Source organism: Myotis brandtii, unplaced genomic scaffold, assembly GCF_000412655.1.
Source record: "Myotis brandtii unplaced genomic scaffold, ASM41265v1 scaffold62, whole genome shotgun sequence".
Classification (NCBI taxonomy): domain Eukaryota; kingdom Metazoa; phylum Chordata; class Mammalia; order Chiroptera; family Vespertilionidae; genus Myotis; species Myotis brandtii.
This window is the reverse complement of record NW_005370366.1, coordinates 3,498,222-3,515,565: the sequence shown is the minus strand read 5'-3', so window position 1 is coordinate 3,515,565 and position 17,344 is coordinate 3,498,222. Positions and strand designations below refer to the sequence as shown.

Genomic DNA, 17,344 nt, shown 5'->3' with positions numbered 1-17,344 from the left:
TTGTGGCCAATACAACAAAATAGCATACATATCAAATCACATATATATCAACATATGTGTAACTCCATCTATTGAAAAAAATCCGCATTATTAACTGGTACACCTAGTAGTCTCACTTTAGGGATGACTAAAGTTTTCTGGAAGACATAGTTTCAAAATGGGAGCCTGAAAGAGGATGTTTCAGGTCAAGAGAAATAGATAAAGAAGCAGTCTGTACAAAGGCCCAGGCTGAGAGAAACCATTCTTGCAGGATATGCAAGTGGTTGGGTGTAGCTGAAAAGAGTATGGAAAATGTCATCATAGAAATTAAGGCAAAAATAATGAGTTAGAAGCCCTACAGGAATGGAAGTGACAGAATCTCTGAGGAAGTTGTACAGTCTCCAGCCTTCAAATGGCCTCAGCTAACTCTCAGGTATAAATGGAACCCAGATGGAGAAAATACTGCATAATTCTTCTTGTGACCAAAATAATTCTGAAAAAGACCTCATAGGCACAGAGAAATCACGTACCAACTTTATTACTTTAGAAAATTCTTTGCCACAAATTGAAATGTACCAAAGACAGAAGGTATTAAAGGAGGAAATAGTGGTAAGTAAGAGAGATAAAGGGCAGTGTCCTGAATTGCATGAAGATTCCACTCTTGTGGTAAAACACACAGTATCTGAAACTTCCCTAATAGCTTCTCCTCTTCAGGGTATCAAAAAGTCTCAATTCAGGATAAGAGAATCACCTGAAGAGACACCCAGTGCAGTTTTCTCAAATAACATGACTGATCCAAACTTTTAAAAAGAACTGAAGCCTCTGAAAGTAGATTGGAAATAAGTACTATTTTCTCCCAGAAAGAGAGTTCTTTATGTACAAGTTCAGTTAATAATGGAAGCCATCCAGTCATTATTAAGCATACTTCTGTACTTTTGAAGAATATAGGTTTAATATCCACTTTGAGAAAGAAAACTAAAAAGTTTATGCTATAAATGATGAAACATCTTATCAAGGACTAAAAAGACAGATCAAGAATCAGGACTAACTATCTTGCCCAATTTGAAGCAAACACTTGAAGCACCATCTATAGTTACAAATGTTGATTCAGGTACCTTTTTGTGTGTGTATGAATAGTACATACTGTTATATGGATGGTGACAAGTTATCTTATTTGACTACTAGAGGCCCAGTGCATGAAATTCGTGCACTCAGGAGGGTCCTTCAGCCCATCTTGCACCCTCTCGCAGTCCGGGAGTCCTCAGGGGATGTTCAACTGACAGCTCCTAGGGGAGCGGGCCTAAGCTGGCAGTTGGACATCCTTAGCGCTGCTGTGGAGGCAGGAGAGGCTCCTGCCACCACCACTGCACTCGCTAGCCTTGAGCCCAGCTTCTGACTGAGCGGCAGTCCCCCTGTGGGAGTGCAATGACCACCAGGGGGCAGCTCCTGCATTGAGCGTCTGCCCCCTGGTGGTCAGTGCGCATCATAGCAACCTATCATTTTGCCATTCGATAGATTTGCATATTAGCCTTTTATTATCTAGGATGTTAATCTCTTTAATCTTTTTAAAAAGCGTACTGCTTACTTTCCCTCTAGAGTATTTTGGTTTTATAAAATCTATATTTTGTACAGTTGACATGTGAACAACACAGACATTAGGGGTGCCAATCCCCATGCATTTGGAAATTCAAATATAACTTTTGACTTCCCAAAACTTAGTCATCCTTTGGTATCTCTGGGGGGGATGAAAGGAGGGCTGGTTCCAGGATACCAAAATCCTCAGATGCTCAAGTCCCTTATATAAATGGTGTGGAACAATGCATACAGTCAGCCCTCTGCATCCGAAGATTCCCAACCACAGATGGAAAACACTGTTTTCCATCTACGGTTTGTTATATCTGCAGATGCAAAACCCAGGGATACTAAAAACCGACTCTTTGTGTTTGTTGAAAAGAACCCACATATAAGTGGACCTGCTCAGTTCAAACCCATGTTGTTCAAAAGTCAAATATTAGGCAATGTCAACATATATTATTATTTAGGTCTTTGATTACCAATGTTCAAAACCATTTCATAAAACTTTTTGGATCTGTTTGCATGGTATGTGTACAAATATCAATCTTGAGAAAGAGCACGTGATTTATAGGCATCAAGAGATTGGCTACGTTAATTCCTGCTGTAATTCCCAGTGTTTATTATATGCAAATTGGACAATTCTGTAAATATGTTGTGCTATTTACTATGTATTTTCACTAAAGCAAGTAAAAAAATGGGGAGAAAAAAAAGCTAATTGCTAGCTAAGTTTAGTGTAAGCCAGTCCTGAAATAAAGTAGTGATTTTTGTTGTTGTTACATAATTTTCTTAAATATTTAGATATTGCTGAGAATTATTACCATATCTCTGCATCTGAAGGGTATACAGTGAAATTCGTTTTTTATTTCAACAATAATTAATTTAATCAGTAGCTAAACTCTGTTTAAAAGGTGATTTTAGTCCCCTCTGAGAAGATTTTGGTGAGTTGGAATATCTCAGCAAATAATAGGTTTGATAGAACTGGAATACAGAGAAACTGAGATTTGGTTTAATTTCCAGGAAAAAAAAGCACTTACTGCAGTATATATGAGAGTTAAAACCAATAAAACAGCTAATATGTAGTAGTGGTAATTGATAAAAGAAAATGAAATTAATAATTTTGACTTGTCAGAGGGGCTTTAAAATTAACTGAATAGAGCAGTTTAACTCATCTGCCTTTATAGTTGAGACTGTGTCATCTTTCATGCTCTTCATATGTAGAACTTGGTTTAAAAAGTTGACTTTTTGTGTGTATGTAGTCCGATTTTAATTTGGCTGAATATTTGCATAAACAGAACAAAAATAGCAACTGATTAAATATATTACACAGGCTCTTTCAAATTTGCTTTGTTGGAATTTTTACATGGAGTCTTGAGATTGAGTTTCAGTGAGCAGTGCATTGCCATCAGGCTCTGCCTACAATACCTGTAGGTTTGGGTCAGTTCCTCAAGTCCTTCAGGTTCCCACAATGTCGTGAGGTACGTTCCTTGCAATCTTTCAGGAAAGCAACCATCATTTCTCACCTGGAAAGACTGCTATGAATCATGTGACCAAGCAAGATATCAGACCATTTCTGCAGTGGGCTTTAATTGGCTCTGGAAGTCAATCTCAATTCCTGAAGGCTTTCTGGTGATATCCAGCGTCCATGCATGACTTTCTTAGACATGGCATTGTAGTCACAGTCTTGGTTAATAAAACTAAAAGTGAAGACTGGTCTTATTGAATTTATGGAAAGAAACATATTGCTGTGACTCATTAAGAACTGCCAAATATTAGAGGGATAAGGTAGGGAGTAAAAGCTAAAAAGTAAGCAAGTAGCATTCCCTACATTGGCAAACATACTCCATAACTTTTAGAAACAAAGGCTCTTTACTGGCAAACACACTTACACCTGGGACAAATGAACAAATTCCTAGAAATATAAAATCCTCCAAAACTGCATCAGGAAGAATCTGAAAACCTGAATAGACCAATAACCTCTAATGAAATGGAAGCAATAATAAAATAAAACCTCCCAAAAACCAAAGTCCTCGACCTGATGGCTTCACAGGGGAATTTTTCCAAACATTCAAAGAAGAACTAACACCTATTCTCAAACTGTTCTGAAAAAAGTCAAAAGGAAGGAACACTTCCAAGCTCTTTTTAAAAGGCCAGCATTTCCTCATTCCAAAACCAGATAAAGATACTACAAAGAAAGAAAATTATAGGCTCATATCCCTGATGAACATAGATGCCAAAATCATCAACAAAATATGAGCAAAATGGATCCAGCAATATATAAAAACATTATTCACCATGACCAAGTGGAATTTATCCCAGGGAAGCAAGACTGGCACAATGTTCACAAATCAATAAATGTGATACATCATATAAACAAATTGAAACAAAATTAATATATCTATAATAATAAAAGTGTAATATGCTAATTAGGCCAGACGTCCTTCCAGATGACCTTCTAGATGAAGCCAGGGCTGCGAGGAAAGCCTAGGTCGCGGGTGCCTGCCAGCAGCTGGAGGGAAGGAAAGCCTACTCTTGCACGAATTTCGTGAATCAGGCCTCTAATAGATATAGAAAAGGCATTCGACAAAATCCAGCACCCATTTTTGATAAAAATTCTCAGCAAAGTGAGAATACAAGGATAATACTTACACATAATAAAGGCCATATATGACACACCTACAGCCAACATCATACTCAATGACCAAAAACTAAAACGTTCCCCTTAAGAACAGGAATGTCAGCATTCACAACTCTTATTCAACATAGTGCTGGAAGTCCTAGTCACAGCGACCAGACAAGAAGAAAAAATAAAAGGCATCCAGATTGGAAAGGAGGAAGTAAAACTCATTATTCATGGATGACATGATATTGTACATAGAAAACTCTAAAAGACTCCACAAAAAAACTAGATTTAATAAATGAATTTGGCAAATTAACATCCAGAAATTGATAGCATTTTTATACACCACTAATGAACTCTCGGAAAGAGAAACTAAACAATCCCATTTACCATTGCAACAAAAAAATAAATAAGATACCCAGGAATAAACTTAACCAAGGAGGTAAATACCTATGCTCAGAAAACTATAGAGCATTGAGGGGAAAAAAAATAGAGGAAGATACAAACAAGTGGAACATATTGTGCTGGGCTACATATCTGGCGCTTCGGCCAGACGGGTCATGCTGTGCTGTCTGTTCCTAAAACACACAGATAGGAAGGTACTGACATCAGGCCAGGCCTTGAGATATGGTCTCATGGCCCCTTCCCAGCACGCAGGCCTTCTTTCTCAGAAGGCCCGGAAGTCTCATTCCAAATTTGGGAGACAAAAGACTGGGAAAAGTATAAATAAAGAGAGTTTCCTCCATATTGGGGGGCCCAGAATTTGAAAGACACATTTTTCTCTGGGCCTCCACAAAATTTAATAATAAATTGTAACTCCTGTAGTAGTCTGGGCTGCAATTCAGCCTCTGCTTCGGCAGGGTGCTGTAACTGTAGTCAGCTGGCCAGATTAATAAAGGCTCTTAAATTTAAATTCTGAGTCGGTGGTCTATCTCGCTGAGTGAACCCATAACACATATACCATGTTCATGGACTGAAACAACATCATTAAAATGTCCATACTACCCAAAGCAATTTATAGATTCCATACAATCTCTATTAAAATACCAATGGCATATTTCACAGATCTAATACACATATTCCAAAAATGTAGATGGAACCAAAAAAAGACCCTGAATATCTGCAGCAATCTTGAGAAAGAAGGACAGAGTTGTAGGTATCACAATACTGGATATCAAACTACAAAGCCATTGTAATTGAAACAGCCTGGTACTGGCACAAGAACAGGCATATAGACCAATGGAACAAAACAGAGAGACCCCAGAAATCAACCAACGCCATTATGGTCAATTAGTATTTGACAAAGGAGGCAAGAACATACAATGGAGTAAAGATAGTCTCTTCAATAAATGGTGTTGGGGAAATTGGGCAGATACATGCAAAAAAAAAAAAGAAAAAGAAACTAGACCACACTTACACCATGCACAAGAATAAACTCAAAATGAATGAAAGACTTCAATGTAAGTCACAAAACCATAAATATCCTAGAGTCAACATGGGCAGCAAAATCTCAGACATCACACATAGTAGTATTTTCTTTGCAATCCCTATAATATTTGGTTTCTTTCCAATTAGTATTTAATAGGAATTTTAAAGAAACGGATACATGTCCTAGGGCCAGAGAAATGGGAAAATTCTAATAGGGATTGCAAAGACTCCAACACATATCCTAGGGCAAGAGAAACAGGAAAAAAATAAACAAATGGAACTACATCAAACTAAAAATCTGCATAGCAAAAAAACAACAAAATGAAAAGAGAGCCTACTATATGGGAGAACATATTCGCTAATGATACATATAATAAGGGGTTAATTTCCAAAATATATAAAGAACTCATAGAACTCAACACCAAGAAGCAAACAATCCAGTTTAAAAAATGGGCAAAGGACTTGAATAGACACTTCTAACAGGACATACAAATGGGCAAGAGACGTATGAAAAAATGCTCAAGGTCACTAATTATTAGAGAGATGCAAAATAAAACTACAATGTGTTATTCACCTTCCACCTGCCAGAATGGCTCCCATCAATAAATCAACAAAAAGTAAGTGCTGGCGAGGATGTGGCGAAAAGGGAACCCTAGTATACTGCTGGTGGGGATGCAAAATGGTGCAGGCACTGTAGAAAACAGTATGGAGGTTCCTCAAAATTTTAAAAACAAAACTGCCTTATGATCCAGCAGTTCTACTTCTGAGTATATATTCAAAAAACCCAAAACACTTATTCAAAAGAATATATACATCCCTATGTTCACTGCAACATTATTAACACTAGACAAGATATGGAAGCGACCCAAGTGCCCATCAATTGGTGAGTGGATAAGAAAGTGGTGATGTATGTATACATGGAATATTATTCAGCCATAAAAAACGAATAAAATCTTTTGAGATAGTATGGATGGACCTAAAGCAGATTATGCTAAGTGAAATAAGTCAGAGAAAGACAAATACCATATGATTTCACTTATATGTGGAATCTAGAGAACAATATATATGAACAAACAAAACAGAAACAGACTCATACAGAGAACAGATTAATGGTTGCCAGAGGTGAGGGAGGATGGGAGACTGGGTGAAAAAGATAAAAGGATAAAGTACAGATTGGTAGTTACAAAGTCATCATGGGGATGTAATGTACAGCATAGAGAATATAATCAATAATCTATAATAATAAAAGCATAATATGCTAATTAGAACAAATGACCTTCTAGATGAAGCCAGGTCCCAGGTGCCTGCTGGCAGCTGGAGGGAAGCCCAGGTGCCAGATGGAAGCCAGTGCCGGCAACCAGGGGAAGGAAGGCCTACTCTTGCACGAATTTCATGCATCAAGCCTCTAGTATTGTAATAACTATCTATGGTGCCCATTGGGTACAGGAAATATGGGGGACCACTTTATAAAATATATGATTGTCTAAACACTAGTCTGTACACATGAAACTAATATAAAATAATAGTGAATGTAAACTGTAATTAAAATTTTTTAATTAAAATATATATATATATATATCTGGTTACCCAATGGCCCTGTCAAGTTGACACATAATATAGCCATCATACATAGTTATATATGTGCCCAGTTTTCTGATCCAACACAAGAATAGACAGGGAAATATGTGCAAGTAGGCAGAATTTGATTCAGTTTGGCTCAGAACTATGCAAAAATAGAAGTAGCTAATTTTAAGTAGTGAGTCTTCTATTATAGGAAGTGTCCAAGCAGAGGGTGCCAGAAAGCATAAGTGCCCTGCCTTGCAGGGAAGGGGTTAAAGGAGAGTCATTCATTGGGTGTAAGGATGAATTAGTTAACATCTAAGTTCCGTTTCAAATCTGATTTCATCGCTCCTGCACGTTCTAGTCAAGAGCACATGGAATTTTCACCAGGAAAGACCCAGTACTAGGCTGTGAAACACACAGAGAATGTTTTCAGTCACCAATGGAATTAAATTGGAAATCAATCACTGAAAGATAGCTGAAAAATCCCTACTTGGAAAGAAACCAAATATTATTAAATAACCCATGTATAATTAGAATTTTTTTAACTGAACGTTAATGGAAACACAACATACTAAAATTTGTGGGATGCAGATTAAGCAGCATTTAGAGGGAAATGTGTGCCTCAAATATTTAATTTAAAAGAAAAAATCTAAACTTCCACCTTAAAAATCTATGCAAAAGAAGAGTACATTAAAAACATAACAAGTAGGATGAAAGAGGTAATAAAAGAGTAGAGATCAATGAAATAAAAAATAGATAACCATTAGAAAACAAACAAAAAACAATGAGCCAAGCCAGTGGCTCAGTTGGTTGAGCATCACCCTGTGCACCAAAAGGTTACCAGTTCAATTGCCAGTCAGGGCACATGCCTGGGTTTGGGGTTCCATCTGCAGTCAGGGCACAGCCCAAAGGTTACTGATTGATGTCTCTCTCTCTCTCTCTCTCTCTCTCTCTCTCTCCCTCTCTCTCTCTCTCCCTTCCTCTCTCTAAGCATGTTCTTGGGTTCGGATTTTTAAAAAAATGAAAGCATTGGTTCTTTGAGAGCCATAAAAATCAATAAGCCTCTAGCTACTTAGGAGAGAGAGGATATAAATTACCTGTAGCAGGAATGAAAAAGGTGGTATTGCTATAGGTCCTATTGACACTAAAAGGGTAGCAAGTAAATTATTAACAACTCTATGTCAATAAATTTGACAACTTGGATATAACAGACAAATTTCTTGAAATTGAGACACAACAAAATAGGAAATATAAAGAGCTATTTAAATGTGGTAGTTACGTGAGTGTAGACATTTGTTAAGATACTGAATTCTACACTTAAAATAGTCATTTCATTGTATATAAATTTTACCTCAATAAAACTGACTTAAAGGAAGAAGTAGTTGTCAACTAGACGTGGAAATGAAGAGTTTTAATTTAATTAACTAATTTTTTATGAGATGACATGTTTATATGGTAATGGAAATGATCTAATAGACAGAAGGTTGGTGATGCATATGAGATAGAGGATTGATGGATGTCATTGAGCAGGTAGAAGGACCAGGATCTAATGTTATTTGAAGGGTTATCCTCAGAGAAGAGCCTCTAAAAAAAATAGGATGAAGAGCCTATGCTTACAGGTTTGGTAGCTTGTACATATGGCAGGGAAAGGGGGACCAGTGGGATTGCTCTTCTGTTTGTTTCTGTTTATTCAGTGAGATAGAAGGGAAAAATGGCAGAGAGGTATTAGAAGGTGGGGAAAGGAAATGGTCAACTATTACCAGGTAAACTTGGGAGTAAAAAGACTAAGTAAAGGTTGTCTAACTGCGGGGCAGCACTGTGCACATTCTTGAGATTAGTAGCCAAGCATTTAAAGTTAAACCGATGCTATGGACTAAAGGTTTGGGTTTTCCCCCAAATTCATACATTGAATCACCAATGTGATGGTACTTGGAAGAGATGGATTTGGGATGTGAGTAGGTCATGAGAGTAAAGCCGCCATGACTGGTATTAGTGTTACGGGATAGAAAGAAGCTAGGAAAATTTCAGGGTAAGAGGAATAGGGAAACTGAGACAAGAAAATTAAACAAGGTCAAGCAGTTTGGACAGTTTGTAGCTGGCTTGTAAATAACAAGCCATTATCTTCCCCAAACCAATGACACTTGAGAGCAAATGGTTAAAAGCCTCCTTAATAAGAGAATGCAGGAAAGGAGGGGGAAAGAGGAAAGGACAAGGGAGCAATTTTATTTCACTCCCTAAACAGAAAAGCCAGCAGTCTAGGGGCTTGGCAAAGTAAAATTACCAGGTACTTCTCACAAAATCTAGGAAAGCCACAGCAAGGTAAAAGGAGGATCTTGAAATTTAACCTATGCCAAGGTATTTGGCAGAGGAATTTTTAAATCTATGGGCAAAAAAAGTATATAAGGCAGAAACCCCCCACCCCACTCACTCCTCAGATTAGCTGAGAGAGCCCATCCACATAAAGCTTGCCTTGCTCCTTTAATAAATTTTCATGTTTTACTTCTTAATAAATTACTGTCTTAATAAATTCGCTTTTAACACAACACAGTTATCTGGAGTCACAGTTTGAATTCATTCATATGAGAAGACAAGAACCCAAGTGGGGACAGCCCTCTCCCTCTGACTCAAGGGGCTGTCTAATAACGCCTTTCCTGGTCTTTTGGGTGCCTATAACATTAGCACTCTCATAGAAGAGACCCCATAGCTCCCAGGCCCTTCTGCCATGTGAGGACACAACTGAAAGAATGCTGTGAACCAAGCAGCAGGTCCTCACCAGGACCCCATCAGACTGGCTCCCTGATCTGGGACTTCCAGCCTCCAGAACTGTGAGAAATAAATTTCTGTTGTTTATAAGAGACCTAATCTATGGTATTCAGCTATGGCAGCTCAAAAGGACTAAGACAGCCAGTCAGCATAGTTTGTGTTTTCCTCTAGTCTAATTTGGCTCCCCAGATTCAAGTGCAGGGCAGGTGAAGAGCTAGATTTGACCAGACTCAGGGTTTTGGCAAGCAGAGCAAGAGAGGGACAGGGGGTTGAGGAAGTTTTGTGCTAAAGGAAGGATGTCAAGGAAGACCCAATGCATGTTGCTGTGTGAGGAGGGAAGTCAATGCATGAAGGGTAAAGCACGGTGAAGAGCTGTAGATGAAGGCACTGCAGACCCAGGCAAGGGTGAAGTGCTGTGGTGTCAGATAGTGGGTGGAGTGAGCTGGAGAGAACCCTGACCTGGAGAGATCAGGGTAGGTTTACTCTTATGGGCCATTAAAAGACCTAGAATATGAGAATGGGAGTACGTGGTTAAGACAGCAGGGAACAGGACAAGGTAATGGCAGGGTCCTCTGTGTGGATTTTGAAATCACAAGAATTTAGAAAGCAGGAGGGTTGAAGAAAGTGAATGACAGTGAACCGGGAGCTGAAATGGAGCCTGAGGTCAGTTGATGACAACAGGAAAAAGGTTTATGGACATGCTGATAACATGGGAGTCAGAGCTGGGGGTGGAGGAATGGTCCCTCGGAAGCAGAGCAAGCAGGACAGGGATGAAGGAGTAAAAAGACTCAAAGTCTCCCAAGAGGCTGAACAAGTAGCCTGGACACTTCAAAAATAGCAATGTCTGGAGAGCTGAGGATGTAACAACGGAGCGACTGAGCAGCACTCCCAGCCTCCTCACTTCTCTCCCCACCTCGCTCCCACAGCCTGCCTGCCCTTCTGCCTGCTCACCTCCCAGAACATTGTCCACCATGGCCACCTCGGCGAGTTCCCACTTGAACAAAGATATCATTCACAGGTCTATGTCCCTGCCTCAGGGTGATAAAGTCCAAGCTATGTATATCTGGATTGACAGTATTAGAGAAGGACTGTGGTGCAAGACCGGGACCCTGGACAGTAAGCCCAAGTGTATAGAGGAGTTGCCTGAGTGGAATTTTGACGGCCCTAATATCTTACAGTCTGAAGGCTCCAACAGTGACATGTATCTTATCCTTGATGCCATATTTCTGGACCCTTCACGCAAGGACCCCAACAAGCTGGTGTTCTATGAAGTCTTAAAGCATAACCACAAACCTGCACAGACCAATTTAAGACATACCTGTAAAGTGTAAAGGGATAATGAACATGGTGAGCAATCAGCGTCCCTGGTTTGGAATGGAGCAGGAATATACAGATGGGCACCCTTTTGGTTGGCTTTCCAGGCTTCCCTGGGCCCCAAGATTCATACTACTGTGGCATGGGAGCAGACAGAGCCTATGGCAGGGTATTGTGGAGGCTCACTCCTGGGCCTGCTTGTACACAGCATCAAGATCTCAGGACAAATGATGAGGTCATGCCAGATAGGACCCTATGAAGGAATCAACATGAGAAATCATCTCTGGGTGGCCCATTTCATCTTGTACCAAGTATGTGAAGACTTCGGAGTGATAGCAATCTTTGATCCCATGCCCATTCCTGGAAACTGGAATGGTGCAGACTGCCACACCAATTTTAGCATCAAGGCCATGCAAGAGGAGACCGATCTGAAGTACATTGAGGAGTCCATCGAGAGGCTGAGCAAGTGGCACCAGTACCACATCCGAGCCTGAGATCAATCCCAAGGGGGTCCAGGACAATGCCCAGTGGCTAATTAGATTCAACAAAACCTCCAACATCAAGGACTTTTCTGCCATCGTGGGCACTGCAGCATTAGCATCGGCACCCCAGGCTGTGGGCCAGGAGAAGGGTCACTTTGAAGACCGGTGCCCCTCTGCCAGCTGTGACCCCTTCACAGTGACAGAAGCCCTCATCTGCACATGTCTTCTCAACGAAACTGGCAATGAGCCCTTCAGTACAAAAGCTAAGTGGACTAAACTTGCAGCCATCAAACAATTCCCTTCCAATTAATTCTTCATCCCGCTCCCACCCTTGCCCCTCTCTCAATATCATAGCAGCTGTAACTCAAAGGGTGGGATATCAAGGTCTTTTTTTAATTTCTCCTGCCCAGTTAATACCTCTTGCTCTCTTTGGCAAAGGGAGGAAAAGTACCTTTTTCTTCTTCAAGGTAGCTGCAGGGGTGGGGTGATGGGCTTACTCTGTGATTAGGTTAGAAGTTCCTCTTGGTGGGAAGTTCCATTTCTTAAAAGGTTATATAGAAACTTGCCCTGGCTGGTTTGGTTCAGTGTTTAGAGCATAGGCCCACAGACCAAAGGGTCACGGGTTCAAGGGCAGTACCTCGGTTGCAAGTTCCCCAGCCCCAGTAGGAGCTCGTGCAGAAGTCAATCAATCTATATGTCTCTCTCACATAAATGTTTCTCTCTCTCTCTCTCTTCCCCTCCTCCCTCCCTACCACTATCTCTAGAAATCAATAGAGAAAATATCCTCAGGTGAGGATTTTTTTAAGGTTATAATCAGCTTTCTAATTAAAATGAGAATTAGGAAAGTGTGGGAGTCAGGCAGGAAGATACCCTCTTACCCTGTTGTGCTTCCCTGGCCTATGGCTAAATGTCCTCATTGGAAGACAAGCTCAGTGTAAAGGGATGGTATGGATAGCCCTACCTTAGAAGAGAAAGTTCTCATTGCTTGGTCCTCCATTTATAACACAAATCATAGTAGTATTTTTATATTTAAATACAAAAACAGAGAGAAAAAATGGTGGCAGAATAGGCGGACCTGTCCCAAGTCTTGTCCCAGAGCAGATAGAACGAGCAACTAAATTAAATAATATCCACTCCGAATTGGTGAAGTAGACACAGCTGGTGAGGCAATTCACAGCCAGGAAGGGCAGAGGAGAGTGGTAAAATCAGGGATCTGGACGGGAGAGAACTGCGAGACCTCTGAGCCCAGAGGGTCAGAAGGAAGCTGAACAGCACGGAGGCCGTGTCCCTTGGGACAGACGTATCATCTGACTTTGGAAAGGAGGTCCGCAGGACTGCTGGCAGCAGGGGATTCTAGATCTAAGTCCACAGCCAGTGAGAGACTGATCCAAGAGGGGGCAGCGGGGAGAGGGGCTCACAGTGATGCAGCTCTTTCCCCTCTTTTTGGTCTTTGCTTTTATTCGCTAAACCTAGTTCATAAGACCTTTCAAATACAAACACTCACCCATGGCTGAGGTGCAGGTGGATGTGCGGACTTGTGGAGTCTGGGGAGAGGAGAGGGCTGGGGAGAGGTGGCCGCGAGTTTGGCGCTGAGTCATACCTGAAGTGCTGGACCTAGGCACCCATTTTCTCCTGAAGAAATATCCCCTCCCTGCAGTCTCCAGGCAACCAATACAGCCACCCCCAGACTACACCCTGAGTGGTACAAGGGATACCAAAAAAAAAAATCTGAATAGTCCCTGAGAGTCCTCAGTACCAGCAACAGGAAACTGAGAAGCGGCAGACAGTAAAGAAGATTTGGTTCTTAAACCAGCCCTCATGGGGAATTAAAAATTGGCAGAAAGGAATGACACTTCACTTTTTCATTTTTATTTTTATATATTTTTTTATTATTTTGTTACCCCTTTTTCATTTATTTTCCTTTTTCTTTTGTTTCTTTACTTTCTATTTCTTTTCACATTATTTTTTCATCATTCTAATTTTTTATTTTATCCTATTTTTTAATTAAATTTTTTAATTATTATTATGTTTTTTTCTTCTCTCTCTCTGTCTTCTTATCTACTTTCTACTTTCTCTATACTGAACTGAGGTCCTCCCATATTCATCCAATTCCTTAACCTTACTTTCTGCATATAAGCTCGGCCTCTACAGATTCTGCCCTCACCCTCTTTACTGGGTATTTGGTGTTTGTATGTTTCAGTTTATCTGTTTGTTCTCTGGTGTTTTCTCCCCACATATATATTTTTTTTCTTTTTCTTCCTTTTTCTACTTTTTCTTTTCTCTCATACCATTTTTCTCTCTTCGATAACATTTGTGCTCTCTTTTCTCTTCTCTAATTCTCTTTTCTCTGGTGGTCACTTATATTGGGGTTATTGGTGTCATGAGTACGTTCGTGTTTTGTTCCCTTTGTGTCGTGTCTTGACGAGTTGCATTTTATCCTGTTTGGCCAATGTGGTAGAGAGCGAGCCATATAACTAGACACCTAGAGAGGAGACTCCAACCAAGAATGGGTCAATAACACTCCAGACCGAACCACAAAGGCAGGAAGAAGGCGGCAGTGAGGGAGAGAGTGTGAGCAAGTGAGGGAGCAGAAGAGGAGTGTGTGGACATGTGGGGTGTGTGTGTGTGTGTATGTGTGTGTCACAGTTAGATCCCACAGGACCTTTGGGGGCAGGCTGACTGGGCTCGCCTAACCAGGCAGCCTCTGCTACCAATGCAAACAGTCCCAGAGGGGCTGGCTCTTCCGCAGAGGCCATGCCTTTTTGAAAAGGAGTGCTGCTGTGACTGGGATCCCAGCCTCACCTCCACCAAGGGTGCCCTCAGATAATACCCAGGACTCTACAGCTACCCCCGCCAGGGACCTACTGCCTCGGCTACGGAGCCACAGTCACCGAGACTCCAGCCACCCTGGGCACAGGCTCCTGTGAGTTGCGAAGCATGCTCCACTCTGGCCAGCCCAACGCTTTAGCCCAGGGCACCATGACCACATGAGCAGCAGCCACATGAGCAGCCCGTCCCAATCTGAGGAGCAACAGCCCCGTGAGCAGCAAGCCCAAGTCCAAGGAGCGGCAGCCTCACGCAGCCTGCCTCCGTCCAAGGAGCAACAGCCCCATGAGCAGCCCATCCCAGTCTGAGGAGAAGCAGCCACGCGCAGCCCACTCCTGTCTGAGGGGTGACAGCCGCAAGAGCAGCCCACCCCCACCCGAGGAGCAGCAGCAATGCAAGCAGCCCGCCCCCGTCCTAGGAGCAGCAGCGGCACAAGCAGCCTGCCCCTGCCAGTCAGAGGAGCCACCACTGCTCTGAGCAGCGCCCACCAGAGGAACTGCCACCAACTGTGGAGCAGCTGCTGCAACAACCGCCCAAGGAACAGCTGCCACCCGAGAAGCCGCGGACACCCAAGGAGCAGCCCCTGCATGACTCAATACCTAGATCCTTCAGTGAGGACAAAAATGGGGAGACAAAGACACCCACAAAGAAAAGAAAAGGAGCAGCTAAGTGAAACAGAGGCATGCAATATGTCAGAAAAAGAATTTGGAATAAGGATCATACAGTTCATAAACTGGATAGATGAAAATCAACAACTTATGTAAGAATCAAGAAAAAATAAAGAGTGGTATAGCTGCAATAAGACTGACCTTGGACACCACACCCGGACCTATGCAGGGAACCGCTTGCAGCCATAACCCACATGGAACCACCACCATACCCTGGCAGTGAGCAGCACGGTACTATGCTGTGGGTCCCAGACTTCTGCAGTGAGTGCATGCCAGAGAGACCTCCTGAGCTGGAGCTCAAACCCAGCATCCCAGGATCCTGCGCTACAATTCCCTGCACTGTGGGTGCAAGCCAGGGGTACCCCTCACCTGCCTGACCCCCATCCCAGTATAGAGCCACAGACTAGTGCTTGCTCAGCCCCCATCCCAGTACAGAGCCTTCGGGCTGGTGGGTGCTACACTCCCCGGGCCCAGGTCAGAGGTGCTGGTGCCACCTGGTGTGCCCAGCCACAGGTCATAGGACCACACTGCGTGTGTACTTCCAGAGGGTCCTAGGTCACCATCCTGCCTTAGGTGCCAAAGATGCACAGTGACTTGCATACCAGAGGGCTCTGGGCCCTCCCAGGGAGTCGCGCACCAGAGGAACTGTGCATGTTCCCCCTTTGACCCTGAGAATCTGAATTGGACAACTAAAGAAGCAGAACCATTGGAGAAGGAGGTACAACTCAGAGCAGAGACAATAAAGGTGTGAAACTCAAGGCAGACTCAGTGTCTTGTCTAGCGATCCAGATCATTGCCAGGGGCTTCAACCCCTCAGACCCCAAACAGGGAACCCAGGGCCAGAAGGAGAAAGCTAAAATGGGGAGACAAAGAAATAACTTCCCAAGGACAGAAAAGGAAGAATCGCCAGAAAGGGAACTAAATCACACAGACTGAAAGTGAAGGGATGGAAAAAAATTTTTCAAGCAAATGGAAATGAAAAAAAAATCTGGGGTAGCAATACTTATATCTGACAAAATAGACCTCAAAGCGAAGGCCATGAAAAGAGATAAGGAAGGCCACTTCATAATACTAAAAGGATCAATACAACAAGAGGATATAACTCTGGTGAACATATATGCACCCAATGCAGGAGCATCCAAATACATAAAAAAAAAACTTCTGGAAGATATCAAGGGAGAGATCAACAGCAATATTATCATAGTAGGGGGCTATAATACTCCACTGACATCCCTGGATAAATCCTCTAGACAAAAAAATCAGCAACGAAACAGCAATCATAAATAACTCACTATATCAGATGGACTTAATTGACATCATCAGAACATTTCACCCCAAAGCTACAGAATACACATTCTTCTCAAGTGCACATGGGACATTTTCAAAGATAGACCACATTTTGGGTCACAGGCAAAGTCTTTCCAAATTCAAGAAGATTGAAATCATACCAAGCATCTTCTCAGATGACAATGGCATAATATTAGAAATCACCTATAATAAAAGCAATCAAAAAAATTCAAACACTTGGAGGCTGAATAGCATGCTATTAAACAATGATTGGGTTACCAAAGTAATCAAAGAAAAAAATAAAAACATCCTGGAAATGAATGACAATGAAAACACAACAATCCAAAATCTATGGGACAGATTGAAAGCAATCCTGAGAGTGAAGTTTATAGCTCTACAGACCTACTTCAAAAAACAAGAAAAAATGATCATAAATCATCTGACTCTACAACTTAAAGAAAAGCCCAGAGTGAGCAGAAGGAAGGAGATAATAAAGATCAGAGCAGAAATAAATGACATAGAGACATACAAAAACAACAACAACAACAATACAAAAGATCAATGAAACCAAGAGCTGGTTCTTTGAAAGGATAGACAAGATTGATGGACCTCTAGCCAGGCTCACTAAGAAGCAGAGAGAGAGGACCCAAATAGGCAAAATCAGAAATGAAAGAAGCAAAATAACAACAGTCCCCACAGAAATACAAAGGATTGTTAAAAAATACTATGAACAACTCTATTCCAACAAACTAGACAACCTAGAGGAAATGGACATATTCCTAGAAAAATACAACCTTCCAAAACTCAATCAGGAAGAATCTAAAAATCTCAATAGGCCGATA

At 41.6% G+C, this 17,344-nt stretch overlaps 1 pseudogene; it reads left to right on the top strand.

Moving 5' to 3' along the window:
- Positions 1–10,847: 10,847 nt before the first annotated feature.
- LOC102257973 lies at positions 10,848–12,031 on the top strand (annotated as a pseudogene).
- Positions 12,032–17,344: the final 5,313 nt, after the last annotated feature.